We start from the raw sequence: 22,255 nt of genomic DNA, 5'->3' as shown, positions 1-22,255 counted from the left end.
CCTGCAAACAGGCTGTGTCCTTAAGGGGCTAAGACAGAGTACTAAAAGTAAACATTGTATTGTAAAACCAAGTCCCCAGATTTTTTTACCCAATGCGGAAGAGAAGGCAACGCTGTATTAAATACAGTGTATAGTCTGTCAAAGCTCTGTTGATACATTTTGTCAAGAATCCATCTCCATTTCATAGGGAAATAGGTCTGATGTTCACTGCAAGGAAATTGAAGGTCCTCTGCCCACAAAAGTACACATGCAGGGGGTCTCTTTAGGAAAGGACCGGGAACATAAGCTCGGTAGCTGAAAAAAGACTTGGACAATCCCTAATCTAAAGGTTCATTTCTAGCAATGAATGGTGGTGAGCGATTACATGGCTGAAGCACCCAGAAACACATTTTGCATATTGCTTTGACAGGGGGTAATTAAAGGAAACCTACCATCAGGGATCTACCTAGCAAGGTAGATCCGATGGTAGGTTCCTACTATCGAGCTCATCCCCATACTGTATGTGGCTAATATAAGAGTTTAGCAGAACCTAAGAAAAACTTATGTTATATTTATGCAAATTATCGTCCGTGGCTACTTGAGCGTGGAGTAGCCAAGCCATGGAGCAGGAGTAAAGGCTACTCTATGCTCATGTATCCTTGGTCAATCCCAGCTTTCAGCGCGTCCCCACTGTGCTTCTATCTTCTTTTCTGAATTCTCGTTGGGAAGCCGATATCATCCCACCTACCAGCACGCCCCCACGCCGCTTTCTAGTTGCATGTGCAGAACTCTGGCTTCAACAACAATGCCATAAAGAAGGGAAGAGCATGGCGGGGACAAACTGATAGCCAGGATCGGCTCCATGTCCAAGTAGGCGCAGACGAGAATTTTCATAAATATGTAAGTTTTTCTTTAATGACAACATACAGTATGGGGAAGAGTACGATAGTAGCAACCTTGTTACATAGTTTCCCTGATGGTAGGTTTCTGTTAAATGTCTGTTTAACAGGGACTCCTTGCATCATACTGCACTATTACAATTACAAATCCCAAACCCACACTAAGCCTTATTGTGGTTAGGAATTAATTTTGTCTCCCCCTCCACACCAATGGTGTTTGCCATGTCCACTTCCTAAATCTAGATGATGAGGAACTGATACAGATAATAGTTTTCTACTTCTCACTTCTTTGGTAGGTTAGTATATTGTGATGTACACGCTGACATTTAACAAGAAAGAAAAAATAAGCCGGCACCAGCCTTCTGCATTATTTCCATCAAATCTGGGGCATGGCTGCAAAATTTGAATAACAATAAAAACATTGGTCCTGGTGTAACTACCAGTTCACATATGGTGTTTTGAGCGCTACCCTGTTTATCCATGAGTAAGTACACAGGGAAGTATTTTTTTCCTTGATCTACACACTCCTTGTATCCCGAAGGAATCCATTGCACATGCTGAGGACCATTATACAATTTTTTTTTGCATTGCGTTCTAAATGTAAACTTTTTTATTTTGTCACCAATGTCAATGGTTTTTTAATTGCATCATTTTGGGGTACACTTTTCACCTTTTTTAAATTCCATCAGAGGATGAAATGAAAACAACAATTCTTGTTTTTTTGTTACAAATTTTTAGCCATGTGTGATGCCATGACATATTGGTCCAGATTTATTAACTGGCTTGCACATGTATTAATGATGCGTTTCCGAAAGTACTGTGCACATAAGTGGGCGTTCTGGTGCACATTTGCACTATGCACGACATTTATGGTGGCAAGTCTGAAAGGAATGTGGTGCACCCCATTGAACAGAGTACAGCAGAAAAAAACTGGTCTTCATGAATTTGTTGACCGCTGCACTGTTTGCCTCACTGTAAATATGGCCCATTTCCTTTATTCCATTTGTTGCTTCAATTGTGGGTGATAACAAAAATGTAATTCCCAGAAAACCCCTTTAAAGCTTCTGGCCATGTATAACTTTTTGCCAACCATAATGGTAAGAGTGGAATTCTGACTAGAGATGGGTGAATCGATTTGAACAAAGTGGAATCCATTCCGAATATCAGGAAGACTTTAATTCGTCACGAATACGAAGTTTACGGTGATTCGTGGGAACAAAGTTTTCCCCCCCTTTATTAGCAAAATGGGCATGTGCACAACGTGTTACATGAGGCAGAGAACTCTGGGAAGAAGAAAGGAACACCCTCGATGACATATGCAGACCTGTAAGCCAATCATCAACTGGCAGGCTTATGTGATGTCACACAGCCCTATAAAAACAGACGGCCGTTTCCGATCTCGGCATTAGACACTGCATATGCTGTTTCCAGCGTCTAGCTGTTTGTACTGATTTCTGCTCCAATCCTAGGGTGTCCATTTCAGCAAATCTGTATACCCCAAATTGCAACTCTTTTTTGTTGCTGAAGTTACTAGCAAGACCTCTGTGTAAAATCCACATAGTTTCTGGAGTGATTTTTGTTCAGATTACAGGGTGTCCGTTTTGGGGTATCTGTATACCGCAAATTTAAAATGTTTTTTGTTAGTAAAGTTGAGAGCAAGCGATACGTGTCAAATCCATGTAGTTGATTAACCACTATGTCAGAGAGGTGCTGCAGGCAGAAGTCACAGCACAGTAAGGGGACATTGCAGCAGGGGTGACTCTGTGAGGCCAGAACTGCCATTGTCATCTAGGGGCGGTGTGTTGATCAACAACCAAAAGGTTGTCGATTGGTTGACTAGGTCATCCACTTCCTCCCAAATAACATCTGACAACCCCAGCCTAGAGTCCGTGGGTTTGTCAGATACAACACTTAGCTGGCATGGCACAGGAGCAGTTCAGCGGCCCTCACCTGTCCTCAACCACCTGTCCTCCTGATCTTTTCCCTCAGCCAGAGATCTGGGCTCAGGTGGTCTGGGCTCAGCGCCACTTTACAGCGAGCCCAGTGAGGTGGAAGTGAAAAGGTGGGCAGACATCCGCTGCTTCATGCAGTAGGCAGGAAAGTAGAGATGTGTAGAGTGGCACAGGAGGTTATGGTGACAGGAGAAGAGGAGCAGGAGCATCTGGAGAAGGTAGAAGACGAGGCAGATGACCCAGAAGCACCATGGCATTATACAGTGGAGATAGAGGCCGGGAGTCCCTCAGAGTCACTTGCGCAGAGGGCCCACGGCATGCTGCTTTGCCTAACTAGGGACATCCGAATAGTCAACATCTGGCATAGGGATGACTTTTGGCTCCCCACCCACTTGGACCCTCACTACTGGTGTCAAAATGGGTGACTTTATTCCAGCTGCCGAGAGGGAGTAACAACTGGCGTACTATAGAGAAATACTGTGCAGACAGTTGGTTGCTGCCTTTGTGCGCGATTGTCCATCCTCTGTCAGATTTGACCAGGAGATTCCTGGCAGTCATCGCTCACGTACTACTGCCACGGCTGCTGTGGGGAGATGACGGGGTAGGAGCAATGGCAGCTCCATCAGCAGCAGCTTAAGTCTGGAGTCCTAAATGAGCAGCTTCCTTCACCAAACTGGTGAGTAGGGTAGCCACCACCAGCAGCAGGACATGGAACAGACAGCTGGTGGTGGCCTACTTGGACAGAACTCTACCACCCCAGGTGGAGGATCCCCTGGACTACTGGGCAGCCAAACTTGATGTGTGGCTGCAACTTGCAGAGTTTGCAATAGAGAAGCTGTCCTGCCCAGGCCAGTAGTGTGGCATCATTGGCCATTGAAAGCGCCACTGAGCGCGAAACGGCCCCGTTGCAAAGACTTGCTTATCCCTGCATGTGATTTTATGCTTCTTCACCTGAATAAAGGACGTTGCACTTTTCTAATAAGTGGGTGAGTGCCGTACTTTCTTCAACATGTTGCTTCTCCTGTTTTGCACCTTAGTGCAAGCTATAGCTTTTTTATATTTCTGTCACTATAGCAGTATTAGGTCATGTTTTCTGAAGGGCAAATTGTAGTTTTTAAAAGCACTTTACCATGCAACATACAGTAAATAATGTGAACAGAGGATCAATACAATTACAGTCATACCAAATATAGTTGAAGGATGAAGAAAATAGGCAAACGGAAAACAATACAAATATGGTCAGCTCACCCTATGACGTACTGAAAACCACATATGAAGTCCTTCAAACCGAAAGGAGAGGGAGGGAGGAAAACGTATTTGCCAACGGTGTGAATATGATCCAAGGGAAGAAATTTACTCCTCCAGCACACAAAAAATTTGGTAAAAAATCTTGGTTCCTTTATTTAATCCATACTGGTACAAATATAAAATCCAATAATGGCATAAAAAGTAGGCAAACCTACGCATTTCAGTCCTTTACATGTGTCCCTTATTCATGGACTCTCCAGCATGGGAGAGAGAGGTGCAAGGGCATGCATAATTAGCAGCCCGCGGAGCCAGACATCTTGTCCCTATGCTCTGTGCTGCCAATTATATGTTTGTTTTCTAGGTGATCCATGTGTGTTAAGCTTAGCGCCGGGAACAAAGTGAAGTGGAGAAGAGGTGAGTATTTGTAGCCTTTTTTTTTGTTGCTTTTAGTGGTTAATTTCCTTTTAATGCATTTATTTTTCAGCTGATATTTATATAACAAGGGTCCCAAAAAAGATTCATGTATGTGGTGATTTATGCATTCAATCTCCCATATGACACAATCTACCTTGAGATCATGACTAGAGCCAGACCATCTTAACGTGTCATTTTAGTATCACTGAGGAGTGCTAGACGATTGTTGTGTTTTTGGATGAATATCCTGAGTCTCTATACTGTCCACATGCACGCCGTAGAGGTTGAGGGGTAAGTGGAGCACTGGCACTTATGTAGCAATCTACCTTGATAGTGCACGATTGCTGGAAATGCCAGACCTGTAGTCAAATAAGAATGTTAGTTTTTTTTATCACTATATTGTTTCTTTTTCTGCATGGGCGCACTGTTAAGGTGTATGCCCATGAATGTGTGCCCACATGGTTAGAGCCAGGCGGGCACACGTCAGGTGCACTGGAGACGAAAAGTACGAAAAGATTAAAAGACCAGTCTACGTACAATGGTGCATATTTTCACTGTTGTGTATATTACTGTAGAGATAGTCACTGGGGTCCTTGCTATTATTGGAAATATTCTTGTGATTTGGGCAGTGAAGGTGAATCCTTCTCTTCAAGATACAACCTTTTACTTTGTTGTGTGTCTGGCAGTAACAGATCTGGCAGTTGGAGTGTTTGTTACACTGTTAGTCACTATTTTGGAGTTACAGCTATATTTTCATGGGTGTTTGTTCCTCTGTTGCATGATCATCATATTCACCAATGCATTCACCTCTTCTCTACTTGCTATAGCAATTGACAGATATGTAAGAGTCAAGAAGCCAAGCAGATAAGAAGTACATTTTAAATATTTACAATGTTACAGGCGGGATATACACAGGTCAGGTCACGATCAAAATCAAGCAGGTAATAGATACCGGTAAAACTGAACTACAAACACAGGGAAGACAAGACTCAAAATAACCAGCAAGGTATGATGGGAGTAGTCAGGTATATAAGGCCGATCCCGGACACGCCTCCAGCAGCACACTGGGGAAACTGTCCATCAGGCTAGTAACCCTTGCTGGGCAGGACAGAAATGCAAGGAGCAGGGTGTGGCTCAGTTAATCCAAACACAAGAATAAGCCACAGTTCACACACAAATAAACGCCATGTATTCCGCCAATTGCGGATAGAGCGACGTTCAGGCACGTACGTTACAGGTACACTTAAGACTTATCCATAGCAAAAAGGATGGAATCTTTTATTGCTAGGGGTGTGACTAGTGATATCCCCAGCAATTACAAAAAGGAAGGCCTGCAATTGATACTAAATAGGGCTCAGACTAGGATGCCAACTCTAGAAGTGGGCAAAGTCAGCGACCACCATCCATTAAATGGAAGCATCGGACTGCAGTCCCGAAGAATAACATGGGGGTGGCAATTCAGTCTCTATACCTACACCTCTGCAAAGTCATGCATACACCCATATTATGCAGGAACAAAACCAGGTTACCAGGTCGTTCCACAGATGCGACTATGTCCGCAGTGGCAGCCAAGGCGAGGTACACAGACGTTGAATAGAATCGTAGTTGGGGACAGGTAGGAGGTCAGGACAGGCAGTACAAGATCAGAGTCAGGGACGTAGCAATAGGCCAAGCCAGGCAGCGAAGGAGCGTAGTCAGGAACGGAACCGGGGTCACACTGGGAAATCATAATAACAGCGCAGGGCATTGGAACAAAGGTTTCTCTAGGTCACAAGGCATGAAGATCCGGCAGGGAGAAGCTGGTTATTAGGAATTCTGGGAAATGGGCAGCGCCAATTCAAAATGTGATGGCCCTTTAAAGCTTCTGAAGCCGGCGTGCGCGTTGCCTAGGAGTTGGGGAAGCGCGCGCATGGCCAGAGGACCCGAAACAGGAACAGGGACAGGTAAGCGGCGTGGGCGCCGCATTTGCGAGCAGAGAGGGGCATGGGTGAGCTTGCAACCCGAGATATGGGTCAAAGGAGCACCCGTGACAATCTGGACTTTATTCTGTATTTATGGGCAGGGCACAGTACCATTTCTCTTGTCATGTATACAGGGTGTAATTCTCAGTATCTGGACATCATTCTGTATATATGGGCAAGACACAGTACCACTTCTCTTCTCTCTCTACTAAAGGAAAATATAAATGTTTTCTATATTTTATTTCAGCTACAGAATGTTGATAACCAAAACCAGCATTAATTTGTGTATTTGTATTTGCAATTGGGGCACTGGTCCCTATGTTCAGATGGAACAACAGAGCAGCTTTTGGAGAATAAAAAAACGCTCTCCTCATATGTCATTTCCCTAATGTCATAAGAAGGGACTACCTTGTCTTCTTTTCCTTTTTTGGTTGGGTGTTTTTTCGTTTATGTACAATGATGTCTTTGTATTTGGAAATTTTTTGTATAATAAGAAAGCATTTGAGACAAAGTGCCTCCAACCTGCGTGGAAATAAGTCAAATTATGGCAAAGAGCATAAAATTACAGTTTCACTTGTCTTTGTTATGGGTCTGTTTGTTGTGCGTTGGTTACGTATATCCATTCTGAACTGCATCAGCTATTTTTACCCTGATGTGGTACAAACATCCGCATTCCAACCTGCTCTGTATCTAAACATTGTGTTGTCACATCATAATTCTGTAATAAATCCTATCATCTATAGCAGTGGTGGCGAACCTATGGCACTGGTGCCAGAGGCGGCACTCGGAGCCCTCTTTGTGGGCACCCAGGCCATCACCCCAGCATGAAGTTCAATAGACAGGACTCAAATAATCTTCCTACAGAATCTTCCTACAATGATAGGCAAATTTGCCCTCCTCCTTTCAACTGCGTTGGTGTCCTTAGGAGGTCGAACTATTGAAAGTTGTCAAAGAACAAGGAGAAATAAATTCCTGCTTGAATTGTTGCACTGGCACTTTACTATAAATAAGTGGCTTTTGGTTGAAGTTTGGGCACTCGGGCTCTAAAAGGTTCGCCATCACTGATCTATAGTATTAGAATAAATAAATTTAAAATACAAATATTGTGCAGAGAGCAAATACTTGAAGCCTCTGGCACAGAAAACAAACTAGAAAAATTTAATTTCTTTTCATTCAAACAGGACTAGATATCTTTTTCAATTCTTTCATGTCCTTTTTGTAATTATTCTTAGTTCACCAAATCTAGTTTTTAAAGGGCATTTTGTACTGCCCACACATTACATTGTGTACATTACACAATCCCTTAAGCTTAAAGGGGTTGGCCAAAATGGTATCTCATGTTTTAACCATTCGGTAACTTAGCATTATACAGTTATTAAAACTTTTGCACCACTTTCTTGGAATGTAAAATAAAGACCTCTGATTTCAGATAGTCATGAATATAAAGGTCCTGGAGATTGGTTATGGACAGTAAGAGATCACAACATCTTCGGCCATTTTATGGACATGAATGGCAGCTGAAGAGGCAAAAGACATTTTTTAAACCATGAGCATTCATTTTACATATCTTATATTTGGTACCTTTCCGCACTCCGGATGTACAGCTGGGTACCTTTCTGTGGGCACTCAGGCCATCACCAGAGATGACTCCAGGTATCTTCCTGCAGTCCCAGACAGCCCAGGACTTGCTGTACACAGATCTATTTTAAAGTGACAGCTCTACCTGGGACTATTTTCTGCTTTATTGGTGCCTCAGGTGCTGATATCAATGAAATCTGTGACAGAGAAGGGAGTATAAATCACAAATTAAATTTCTGTGTTGGCACTTTGCGATAAATAATCGGGTCTTTGTTGTAGTTTGGGCACTTGGTCTCTAAAAGGTTTGCCATTACTGAGCTATATGCTTCAGGTTGCAAGAATGTAAAAAGTGATGAGTTATATTTGTCAAAAACCTAGATTAGAAAGATCCTAATAGGTTTGTTCTCCTATTATGTATCAGCGCATCTGGTCAGAGTCATTAATTGGCAAAAACATACTGACACAAAATTCTGGGTATATTTGGAGGCTAGTGTTTTCTCTATTGCGTTCTCCGACCCCCAGCGTGTTCGGAACTGCTGGGACATGTGGTACCTCTGACTGCATAAATTGCAGCTTCACTAGTCATCTGGGCCAGTGTTTGAAATCCCTTCATCACTCGCTCTCTGCATTAGGTTTGACTTGCTCTGTATTTTTATCGTTGTGACCTCGGCTAGTTTTTGACATTGACTCTTTGCTTACTGACTTTGTTCTTGATGAACCCTCTCGTTGTGACTCTGGCTAGTTTACCACACTTTTGTGTTTTATGTTTGTCAGTCTGTTTGTGTTTCCCTTCCCACACTTATCCAGTGTATTTCGAGTCTTCAAGTAGTCGCCCCATGGTTTAGCGTGGGGGAGCTATAGGAAGGGATAGAGGTTGGGGCAAGCTCAGGGCACACTATCCCCTGTCTTCTGTGTAACCCAACCTTAACAGAAACACTGGCCCACACATAGGTCTGCATCCTGTATCCGACCTGCTACATTCTTTCCTTCCATGGAGGTTTCGGGGCAGACAACACCGCAGGCTCCACCACCACCTGCACCAGAACCTAAGGTTCCACTCCCTGACTTGTTTTTTGGTGACCGTAAGAAATTTTTTCATTTAGGGGGGGGTGTAAACTTTATTTTTCTTTACGCCCTCACTCATCGGGCACCGAGACACTAAGGGTGGGCACGGTCATTTCTCATTTGCGCGGTGATCCGCAAAATTGCGCCTTCTCTCTCCCACCTGACTCTCCATCCCGCTCTTCTCTTGATGCTTTGTTTTCTGCTTTAGGCCAGATTTATGACGAACCTGACCACCGAGCACTTGCAGTTTCCCACCTTAGATCTTTGTGTCGGAAGATTATTGTGCCCAATTCAGACAGTATGTGACTGACTCGCAATGGAACGACTGTGCCCTAAAAGACCAATTTATGTCTTCGGACTGTCAGACCGAGTACAGGACTTAGTCTTAGCTTATGCCGAGCCTCAGACATTAGATGAAGCTATGACTCTATGGCGCTCACGGACTCTAAAAGCGGCATTCTCGTCAGCCCCAGTTTTGGTTCAACCTGACCTCTCTCTACTGTTTGTTGTGGAGGTAGATGCCTCCGAGGTTGGAGTAGGTGCAGTGTTGTCTCAGGGGTCCTCCACTCTCACCAGACTTAGGCCCTGTGCATATTTCTCTAGAAAGTTTTCTTCCTGTGAGAGGAATTATGATATTGGTAATCGAGAGCTCCTTGCCATTAAGTGGGCATTTGAAGTCTGGCAACACTTTTTGGAGGGAGCTCTTCATCCGATAACTGTGCTCACGGATCATAAGAACTTAGTATATTTGGATACTGCTAAGCGCTTGAACTCACGTCAGGCTAGATGGGCCTTGTTTTTCTCTCGCTTTAATTTTGTGGTCACCTACCGACCTGGGTCAAAAAATATGAAGGCTGATGCCTTGTCCTGTAGCTTCAAGACTCCTGAGCTTCCAGAGGCTACTGACAGTAATATTTTGTCTCCAGGTGTTGTGCTGGCAGCTGTCTCCTCCCACCTCTCCTCTCAAATTTTAGCAGGACAAAGATCTGCACCTAAAGATCTTCCAGAAGGCAAATTATTTGTTCCTCTTTCTTGTCGTTTGAGAGTGTTGGAGGAGACGCATTGCTCGGTATTGGCAGGTCATCCGGGAATGCGGAGTACCTTGGACCTCTTAAAGAGAAGTTACTGGTGGCCTCACATGGTTTTCATCCTCGTTTCTCCATTTCATCTGTGCCTGTCTCTAATATTCCTCGGGCGGAAGCTGTTACATCCAAGTTGCGCACGCTCTGGTCGCAAGTTCAGGAGAATATTCAGAGGGCACAAAATTCTATGGTCCAACAGACTGAAAGACCCCCCTTATCCTTATCTCTCATTAAAATTTCCTGCTTAATACGTACCGTTTTCCTCCCCCATAAGAGTTTGTTAATAATAGCATGAATAAGTGCAAACCATTTCTTATCGATCCAAAATGGGCAATTACACAATACGTAGGGAATTTGAGGCAATAGTATAGTTTTAACCAAAACAACCCTCTCTGCTCGATTTAATGGGACAGAACTCCAGGTTTTCACCTTATGTTTTAATTTCATCAAAAGGGGAACCAGGTTCAATACGATGTAATCGCTCACCTTGGAACTAACCCTTAGACCCAAATACTCCACCGATTGAGAGACCTTTAAATCTAGATGTTTCAGATTGACCAATGAATCTTCATCCAAAGGTACCAGAACAGATTTCAGTACATTAATCTCAAAGCCAAAATATCTTCCGAACTCAATCATGCTGAGGACCATTGGTACGGAAGTTCCTGAGTTTTTAAGGCAAAGAAGGATATCATTGGCGTATAGCATGACTTTATCCATAGGGCCCTCGACCCCTGCTCCTCCAATCCCTATACTGGCCCTAACCTTAATTGCCAGTGGCTCAATAAACAAGGCAAACAGCAAAGGAGACAGGGGGAAGCCCTGTCTACTACCTTGTGTCAAAGAAAAAAAGGAAGAGAAATCGCCGTTTACCTTAATGCGCGCTTTTGGGTCTATATAAAACAGTCTAACCCATTGCACAAATCTCCTGCCCAGTCCAAATCTTTCCAACACTTCCCAGAGGAAGTCCCACTCCACCCTGTCGAAGGCCTTAGCGGCATCCAACGACAGGATGGAGCGGGACACCCCCTCCCCCAACCTCAAGTTAGTGCTAATGTGTCGGCCTCCCACAAAGCCGCATTGATCTTTATGGAGCAGATCTGAAACTATTAACTTCAATCTATTGGTCAATAATTTGACCATCAGCTTAGCATCCGCATTCAGAAGCGAGATTGGGCGATATGAATCCCCCTCCTCTGGATCTTTATTTTTTTTCTTAATCAAAGCAATACCTGCCTCATACCAAGAGTCGGGGAGTCTACCGGCCACCTGTGCCTTTTCCCATACCTCAACCATCAGTGGGAGGAGAAGGGAACCAAATCTATCATAGATCTCCAATGGCAACCCATCTAAGCCCGGAGACACATTACGTCTGGAAGAAGACAGTGTCTCCTCCAGTTCCTTTACCGAGATTGGACGAGAGAGCTGAGCTCTCCTATCTTCCGTCAATACCGGAATGCTGATACCATCCAGATAGCATTTAATATTCTCTACGGTAACACCTAGATCTGAAGAATAAATACCTTCGAACAACTGCAAAAATACGTCTTTAATTTCACTCTGGCTATGTACAATTTCTCCGAAATTGTTTTTAATTGCAAGGATTCTATTATCCTCCTGTTGTTTCTTAACTTTTTGCAGAAGCCTTTTAGACGGTAGACCACTCTCACAATGTTTTGACTGATCAAAAAATAATAATTTTTGTGTAGCTTTATGAGACAAGAATTTATTGTACGCCTCTTGGGCCTGAATAAATCTATCCAAGGTACTTTATGATCTCTTCTCTTTCAACTCCTTTTCTCTCTTTTTCACTGCTTCTATTAACTGCTTTTCCTGCTTGGCGAATTGCATTCGTAGGTAAATCACTTCAGAGTTTAATAAACCTCTCAGGAAGGATTTAACTGAGTCCCAAAAAAATCCATGATTATCAATAGATCTATTAGCGGAAATAAAATAAAGAAGCTCTTCCTTAATTCTATCTTCATTCATTATCAGGGATAGCCAGTGTGGATTTAATTTCCAGAATCTGCAAGAAGGAGTGATCGAGTGGGATAACTCCAAAACCAGCAGGGAGTGATCTGAGATTGACCGGTTATCGTATCTCATTTTTTTGATCCATCCCAAAGCTGAGTCATTTGCTAGAGCGAGATCTATCCTTGATAAGGAATTATGTAAACGATTAAAGCATGAATATGCCGACTTATCCCCGTGTATAAATCTCCACACATCAACCCATCCTATTTCCTGACAAAATCTTGCAAAAGGGGTATCATTAGCATCCAATTTCGCAAAACTGAGATTTTCCTGTTCGATCATCTTTATCAGAAAATACACAGTTAAATACACAGTTAAAATCACCAAGAAGCAGTACAGGGCCTTCCCCTACCTTCTCAAGGAACCTAAGTAGAGCTAGCAGCACATCATATCTAAAGGGAGGGGGTGTGTATATCCCTGCCACAGCACATTTGGTACCCTCCAATATACTGTAGAGGAAAACAAATTTGCCGTCAGTGTCACATTGACAGTTAATAGCATTATGGATCAAGATTGAGACCCCCCTAGAGAAGGATGAGAAAACGGAACTATAAATCTGATTTGCCCATCTTCTTTGTATTAAATACAAACTCTTTAATATCAGTATTGGAGAATAGTCTATATAGGAAGGGTTCTACAGTGAGTATAAATATAAGAATCAACAAGGGACACCCTTGATGTGTGCCATTCGTGCCTATATACCATGTAAACTCCCAATTAATGCTATTGAATGCCTTTTTGGCCTCTGGAGATCAAAGGAGTGATGCAATCTTTTTACTTACCACGTACTGGATTGTATTTATAGCTCGAGTTGTCCCATCCCTTGCATCTCTATTAGGCAAAAAGCCATTCTGATCTTTATGTATTATTTGTTGTAGAAACAGAGTAATATGTGAATCAAGTATTTTGGCAAACAACCTAGTATCCACATAGAGGATAGAGATGTCTATGTTACTCAGGCATATGACAATTATGTGTGTGCTCTCAGTGCACTTTGGTGTAAAAGTGAATTTCAGGTAACAGAGTTAAAGGCTAAAATAAAGGTAGGGGGGTCTTCCTTATTACTGCCCTATGTAAAGGGACTCTTAAGTTCATCAAGTGCTGTTTCAGGTAGTTTGAGAAAGCCTGAATGGTTGATGCCAAGATGATGCTCTGTTCTTCTGGATTTTGTAGGTTAGTTATATTATAAAGACATTGTAATACTTGCTATAAACTTCCCCAATTTGGGATGCTACTTACACAATTTGGTCGTCACAATCTTTAATTTTAAAAATGTAAGTACAAGCTTTTTTTATCTTGAGGACCTAGCTAGCGCTTAGCTGGGTTTATCTCCGAATTCATAAAGTCTCCTTTTACATTTTTCTAGGTCAGCCTTTGCTTGAGATAGGGTCAAATCTTTAAGTTGCTCTCTCAGTTGGCAAATTTGGACCCAACATTGCATCTCTGAGATCTATTATGCACACTTTCCAAGCAAGTAATTTGTGTGAGCAGGTCAGATTTATAAGTAATATAAACATTTTTCTCGGCGCACCGCACTAGGGCACAGCGCACCATGCCTGCGCCCGTGCATGCGGCAGATTCCGAAGTGCCGGAGAGCCGGTGACACCGTGCACCTTTCCATAGTGCAGTGCGCCAAGATAAATGTTAATATTACTTATAAATCTGTGATACTGGGTTTATTATATTATGTAAAATATGCTCTGGCACCAGCTCACCCTGAGCTGGTGCCATGTATCTGTGTGTAATAACTACCACTTTTAAGTGGTAGGTTTCCTTTAAGTGTAGCTGAACTCTTTGCCTAAATCCGAACACTAAAAATAAGTGCAGCCTCCTACCCTGTCCTGGTTTCATTCCTTAATGGTGTGCAATCTGCCGTGCCCTATTCTGGTCTTGCTACCAGCTCTTTTGACCAAGTGCAGGCTCATCTACCCCCAATCAGGGGGCTCTAACTGCTTAAAGATCTAAGGAGAGGTGAAGCAGAGTTAAAGCAGTGCACATTGAAAATATGAAGAGCTTTGGACATAGTTCAGGGTAGCTAACTGATATGCCACCCTCTTAGCAATGCTAGAAACTGCCGCTTGAGGCAAATGGCCCAACTAGCTTCATCACTATTATACAGACATAGAAGATGTGAGACCCCCACAGACTTCAGCATTTATCATATTGCTATTATTCAATCAATTAACATTATGATACTGTTAAAGATATAGAAAAATGTCTGCTACTCCTGATTTCATGCTCCATCATGTCCAATTAACCTTGAAATAAGCACCCACACAAACAAAAAAAACTGATAACTAATAAATTATCAACTAATTACAGCCTCCCGCCAAAAGTCAGCTAAGGGTACTACACAAGAGTTATCTTTATTGAGAAGGTGAAATGTTGTGGTTTGTAAAATTGGTGGAATATAGAGACACATTCTTTGAAGTGCTATTAGTTCAATGGGGTAAATCCGGCTGACACGTTCCCTTTAAATGAAATCTACAATCAAAATCAGGTATAATAAACCATAGACACTTACTCCTAAATCTAGGCACTGCGACTGTTGTAATTGTCTTATATTTGTTATCTTTGACTTCCTTCCTTCTAAAACCAACTTCTAAAATGATGTCAATGAGACAAAAGGACTCCTGAGGGTGTTACCAGAGTGCCTTTGAGCTGCAGATTCACACACTGTTACATCGTGCTGAAATGTTCTGTAATGTATTGAAATTACATAAAGCAGAAAAAAGGGGGAGCCAAGGGTAGGGGGAGACAGTGAAATAGCCTGTTAATCAGCAGTATGAAGGGGCTTTGGTGACACTGCCCTTCTGACTCATTAGCAGAATCATAAAAGTTGATTTCATCAGCAAGGAGGCCATTTATAACAAATATAAGAAGATTACCACAGTCACAGTGTCTGGATTAAGTGTTCATGAATCCCTGGTTTATCATATTTGTTTTTGATGATAGATTTCCTTTAAATGCACAGCTGCTATCATGTCATTAGTTATATTAGTTATCATTTTAAACTACTACACCTCATCAAAAGCAAAAGTTTAATACTATCATGGGCCTTGGGCTGTAAATAGATTGTGGCCTCTCCAATGGCCTTGAGGCTTCAAATGATCTGTTGTGTTACATGTATTGCATAAAAACACCAATATAACAAAAAAAAAATAAACTAAAAATATTAAATAGGGACAGTTCTAAAGCCAATCTTACTATGTTGATATGGCACCTGAACCAAGCTTACTACATAGATACACAACCACAACAAATAATACTACATAGGAACATTACCAAACCCAAGATTACTACATAGAGACAGGACCAGAATCAAGCAGTGCAATAAAGACAGACTTATAATGCACCAGATTTATTATAGTGTCTGATGCTGTATTTAGTATTAGACCATCTATCTATCTATCTATCTATCTATCTATCTATCTATCTATCTATCTATCTATCTATCTACAGTTTGATAGCTGGATATCCACCAAAATCATCTTGCAGGCATCCACCCTGATCTTCTCAAGTTTAGGTCTTATATAGTGATACCATATTTATCAATTATTCTTATACATGTTTCTTTCTTTTTCAGAATTTAAGAAGCTGTTCCTGGATGTTCCCCTGCGCTATATTTTTTTCTCCTATGATCAACAATGTCTATCTATTTTTGCAACCTTTTTTTTGTGTATATGTCAATGGTCATCGGATCTCCATCGATTGCGCCACCAGTTGCATTGGCTGAGGCTCCACTATCATTGTTTCTACATTTGTGTATGAGAGCATGTTTGCCCAGTGTTCTGTGTGCTGGCGCCCCTGGCCGGGGACTTGGTACGCATTGTTATGCTAGTGGCGTGACAGGGAGGGGGTACAATGTTTTGTAATGCTGCTCTGTTGCTTTTGCCCCTGGGAGGGATTTGTTTTCTCCGGGGGGTGTTGGTCGGAGCCCTCATTCCTTGCCACATTTTTTCTGTCCCGCTTGTGTGGTTGTAGCGTCATGGCATACTTTACACTGAGCATATCTTGTATTGCCTCTAGCCTAGATCAGGGTGTACATCACCCCTTTAACTTTTTTTCGTAGCAACTCTCTGTAACCTGCACATGTTCTATATAGCAGACAATGGTACCAAGCTGCCGTTATGCCGGATAGACTGTCCATTTTTGTGGCGCACGCGCATTTTGGCGCATCCACATTGTGGCACACGCATCGGCATCTGGTCACCATGACAATTTGATACACAAGCCGGATTTATCTGGCGCATGCGCATTGTGTCGCACTTGGCGTGCGTTCCATTTATGCATTCCACAGCGTCTTTATTGTTTTTCACACGCTGTGTCAGTTCTTGGGAGGATCGGAGAGGACCACAAGCGTGGGGACACATCCAGGAGGAGACAGGGAATTAATTCCCTCCGGCACTAGCATTACAGCACTTTGTGGATAGAAGGTTAGCGGCTAATTAGCACGTTGGAACATTGTTTTGTATGTATTTTTATGCATATTTGTACAATTCAACACTAATATGTAAATATGGTAGGCGGATCTTTGTTAGTCACATGACCTTGTATGTTTGTATAAATTTCCGCTGATTGCACTATGTAAATGGCTTGAAAAAGGCTCTCTGGAGCCGAAACTTCGCTATTGTAATATGTGATGGAATAAAAGAACCACATTTATTTTTTCACCACAAACGGAGTGCTGCACGTTTTCTTCAAATGTCTATCTATCTATCTATTTGTGGATTAGTTTATGCCACAATTTATGCCCGATTTGGTACCCAAGCAATGTTTATTATAATAAATACAGCACCCCAGCCAAGTTCCAAAGCTCCAGACAAATATTAGGCAACATAACTAAATTGCCAGAAACAAGCTTATTTATCACAACACAGGTGACACTGAACTGCAAGCCTTAGAAAGGCCTTAAAATTAATTCTAGAGGGGCCAAGAGAAAGACCACTGTGGAAAACAGTGACTATAAAGTTGTCAGAAACAAAGTCTTGATGGGGCTTTGCAGAGTATCGGTCTGCATACTATAAAGGAAGATGTAGCCCTAATCAGATGCAGTCACAGAACGATGGTTATGTACTGCCAGAGGTGGGTTGAGGGTGGGTTCCCCTGCAGTACAAGTATCAGTGTAAGCTGAAAAGGGCATATTAAAATCACGACCTATCAGTAGAGTCACTTTCGGCGAAGTGGACATTTAATAAAACGCCTGGCGCAAGAACTTGATTTGGCTTGTATTCAGAGTGAGGGGAGCTCCTTGCACAATTACACATATTTCCCATTGGGATCCGAGATCACATCTGTCACTTGGAGGGGACTGGATGGAGCAATAAGTGCAGCAACACAATAACTTCTCCTCTCATCTGTGGTAGAGAATGAGGTGGGATATCATCACCTAGCCATCAGAAACCTCCAGTGATTGGAGATGCCATTGTCCTAGAGCTGGGATAGTAATGGTTTTAATTGGCGCCACTTATACAGCATTATCCATGGCAAGGCTGCAAAGATCTGCATTGCAGCTCCATGTAGTTCCAACGGGTTGTCCTTTCTAGCATTTGCCATGACGTTTTCCTTTAGTTCATAGTCTCTGGGTCTTTTTGCAGGACCCTTTGGGCCAAGAGCTCTTTTTGCCCTATCAAATTTGATTCTGTGAGTATCAGGCTCACCTAGGATTTTGTTGAATAGTGATTAAAGGAGTGCTTTGACATCTTCCAAATTCTTGGTTTCCAGAACACCTCTGACTCTAACAATGTTGCATCATCCTCGGTTGTCTAAATCTTCTGTATGATGATTCATGTCTCATAGTAAATGAGCCTGGTCTATAACATTATTATGGAGCTGGGTTCTGGTGTTATCGGGTGCAGCATTCACAGGTAGTTGGGACAGCATAACACTACTGCCAACCTCCTGATGGTTGTGTAAGTGAGAGACAGCACACTGAGCCTGTGATAGCTGTGGGGAGTCCTCCACAAAAACCTTGTCCCGCTGTAGAGTTGTGTACACTTGTGCAGCATTCACAGGTAGTTGGGACACCATAACACTACTCCCAACCTCCTGATGGTTGTGTAAGTGAGAGGCAGCACACTGAGCCTGTGGTAGCTGTGGGGAGTCACCCACAAAAACCTTGTTCTGCTGTAGAGTTGCTACTGACATGGTGTTGCCATAACTGCTTGATGGGATTCCGCCATGTCACACCTGCCGTCCTGATGACTGTGTGAGGGGGGACTGAGATGTGGTGCTACATCTGTGGCTGGAGGGTATCATTGGTCTCTCCTGGGTGAGGCCCTCATGGTCTGTCTATTAAGCTGCCTTTTTCTACATCAAAGGGTGCATGTGAATTTGAGGTCTGGGTCCTGTTTCCCACACAGGACGTGCGGGAGAAGCCGCCTGCTGCAGTGCATATAATGGCAGCTGCTGACAAGTGGCAGCCATTTGAATGGAACATGGGGTGCACTCACCAGCTCTTCCGCAAGCTGTGACTGCAATTGTGAAACTGCGTCATCCTTACAATCCTTACACAAAAATTGACATAACCAGTTATGTCACCAAGCAATGTCCATGTATTGGTCAGATACCAGGTCTACTCAGGTGCTTAGAAAACAATTAACATGCTGCAGATTTTACAGTACAGCACTAATCAGGTGTGCTCACAGGCAGACAGAATAAAAAGGATATGTCCCTTGTATGGAAATGTTTGTATTAGTAGATACTTATATTCTTCATGACGTAAAAATTCTGGAGCATCTTTTCGAAGAAAAACATCTTGTGCTATTGTGCTATTTTGTTCTTCCTTCTTAAAATATGAGAAAATAATTGTTGCTCAGTAATTAAAATGAAAGGTCCTGTCCAATTTTAATTTTTATTTACTAGAAAGCAGAATGGAAAAATTAAACTGAGATAACGTAGTTGATCTACAGCATGTCAGGATTTGGGATCAGTGGATCCTCTGGACCACCACGGAAGGTGGTACTAGCCGACACCTGGGAATCTAAGTGGCACCACCAGGTCGTCCCACAAGTGCGACTAACCCGCGGTGTATCTTTGCAGGAGACAGTCTCGTGGTAAAGTTCAGGCACAAGTCAAGTCTAATCCGGGGTCAGCAACAGGACGTCCAAGCAGATGGGAATGGGAACACCGGAACGGACTGGAACACACAGGAGCACGGGAACAGGAATGCAGGAACACACAAGAGCACAGGAACAGGAACGCAGGAGAAACACTGGGAGACTTTCACAATGGTTAGGTAGCACAAAGATCTGGCAGGGTGTGAAGGAAGAGGCAGGCTTATATGGGTTTTCTAAAAACCTAGGAGTCAGGTATGCGCGCACGCGCCCTAGAAGTCGTGATCACGGGGGCTGAGGGGAACGGGTGAGCCCGCGACCCACGATATGGGTTGCAGGACCACCGTGACACAGCACTTTTCCACTAGCCTGTGGAAAACCTGTAATATTATCCCGATCAGTAAAGTGCTGTGACCACAATGTCTGAATGATTATAGACCAATCACATTAAAATCACTGATTATGAAAATTCTCGAGAAATTTGTGATTTGGATTTAAAGAAAATTGTAAAACCTATTTTACATCCTTTGCAATTTGGCCAACAACAAAACATTATTGTAGAAGATACTTCTAATATACTTGTTGAATATGGTATAGCTGGACGCCTCAAAGACCTCAGTATGGCTGACCTTTTTCAACTTCAGTAGTGTGTTCAATGCTATTATTCCAGTACGACTAGAAGAGAAACCTAGGACCATGGAGGTGTAGAAAGGGCAATTTAACTGGCTGGTGGACTATTTGAGAGCTCGCCCACAGAAAGTCTGTATGGAATACACATGGTCGGAAGAGGAAGTGTGTAATATCGGAGCCCCAAAGGGGACGCTTCTGGCACCCTTTTTGTTTATTATTTATACCTCGGAACGAACCTGAATGTTTTTTACAAAAATATTATATATTGGTAGCACAGAGGAGTAAAAAGTACAATGTTATAAATATTTAGGTGTCATAATAGATGACAAATTAAATTGGCATCAGCAGGTATGAAAACAATTTACTTTTTTATGCAGATTGTGATCTTTTAATGTGAATAAGGCAATGCTTTACATGTTTTATTAAGCAGTGATGAGTGCATTATTACTTATGTTGTGAATCTTCACTACACAGAATAACTCTCTTGTGAATACCTGACTTGATCAAGATATTTTTGCTATGTGACCTTTGTGTGCTGGTCTTCATTTGCAAGATCTTTTTCTTTGTGTTTTCTGCTATCATATTCTTTGTGTTGGTTGCAAGTACCAAAATACCACGGTACTGCTTTACTTTTTTTGTTCATAATTTTTAATACTGTATCCTGTATTATACTCAATAATAAAACAGTTTAAAAATACCGGTACCCATATTACAAACAAGGCCTGCTCCTAATAAATTTAGATCTTTAGTATCAACCACAAAAAGCTCTATCACTCAATGTCACTTATGGAAAATGCTGACCTGCATGTTTCTATATATTGAGAGTAAAACTGTGATAGCCTTTATTTTGAGATACAGCCACAAACTAGCTAGACCAATATATGTTGTAAATGACAGCACTTTTTTCAATATGTGTGAATACACAGCTTTCACTTTTTCAACATCCATTGTGCATTGTGAACTCACCACATGGGATAATCTTTTACCACTTTTATAAGACCCTTAGGGGCCTAAACACTTATGACAGGTTCCCTTTCAGATAATTTGTTTGAATTTTAAGCACAAAATATTCCCTCTTATAAATTTATAGAGCTTACTTATAGGCAAACCTGAATACATATTCTACTTCCTCTGGAAAAGATCATTAGAGATTATAACCATACTATTTCCTTTCACAGCTGAAGGACATACTACAGGCCGGAACAACATCTTGTTTATAAAGAACAGTAATACTTCAACCAAAGAGGTTAGAAGCATTATATATATATATATATATATATATATATATATATATATATATATATATATATATATATTGTGAGAAGGTACAAGGGGCCATTATTGATGGCAGATATGTGTCACCGAGGTGCCTGGCCTCAGTGAAGTGAGCCGGTTAATGTTTGGTCAGGAACCTTACGTTTCTGACAATTGTTAATGTAGCAAAGCTGCTTAATGCAGTTGATCCGGGCCGGCTTTCATTGGAGTAGTCAAGAGCAGGGTGGGTGACTACTCCCACATATCCAGGCCAGGTTTTGGCTGAGAGATAAAGCCAGGAAGCTCAGGTGAGCTGGGGGATGTGTTTGCAGTCTGGAAGTCTCTGCTATACTGCATGCAGAGCTGGAGGTGTTACACAGCCAAGGATCAGCAATAGTGACATTGTTTGGTTATGCTGCTGGATGGAGACACAACCTACAAAGGACTGTGAGTCAAGCCTGTTTATATGGACTGTATTTTCTGTTATATGCTGAAGCAAGCGATTCTGTTTCGTTAAACTGTTTTGGAAAGAAATAAAACAGCTACCTGGACTGTTACTGAAGTTGCCATTTGAGTTGATCCCCTACAATTGGTGGAGGATGCGGGCATAATCCCCTGGATATATTGTTTGTTTAGAGCAAAGGCTTCAGCTCAGAGCCAGCACACAGCAGCTGCCATGGAGGAGGTGATCAAGCACCTTGTGCAGTCAAACTTGCAGCAACAGAGAGCACATGCTGAGGCTTTCCAAGCCCAACAGGAGACCAACAAGCTCCTTGTCCAGCAGAGAGTCCAGCTCTGCCAAACCGAGATGATGGTCACCTTGTCAGAAAGACTGTAAGGGAAGCATTGCAGAAGATGACCCCGGAGGATGACGTTGAGGCGTTCCTCACAGTATTTGAGCGAGTGGCTGACCGGGAGAAGCTGCCGCCAGGTCAGTGGGCTGAAGTACTGGCTCCATATTTAACTGGCGAGCCCCAAAAGGCGTATTATGACCTGGCCCTGCAGGATGCCAAGGAGTATCCCAAATTAAAAGCGGAAATACTGGCACGGCTTGGTGCCACCTTAGCAGTCCGAGCACAGAGGGTGCACCACTGGGCCTATAGC

At 42.5% G+C, this 22,255-nt stretch overlaps 1 long non-coding RNA gene and 1 pseudogene across 1 annotated transcript in view; one reads left to right on the top strand and one right to left on the bottom strand.

Annotated features, from left to right (window-relative positions):
• LOC140119071 (uncharacterized) overlaps positions 1 to 22,255 on the bottom strand; it is a 36,035-nt gene that overhangs the window by 5,799 nt on the left and 7,981 nt on the right. The gene's annotated exons all lie outside the window — the stretch shown is intronic.
• LOC140119991 (adenosine receptor A3-like) lies at positions 5,031 to 21,989 on the top strand (annotated as a pseudogene).

The sequence above is a fragment of the Engystomops pustulosus genome, chromosome 2 (genome assembly GCF_040894005.1).
Source record: "Engystomops pustulosus chromosome 2, aEngPut4.maternal, whole genome shotgun sequence".
Taxonomy (NCBI): Eukaryota; Metazoa; Chordata; class Amphibia; order Anura; family Leptodactylidae; genus Engystomops; species Engystomops pustulosus.
Note: the sequence above shows the minus strand (reverse complement) of the source record. Positions and strands in the feature narration are given on the sequence as shown.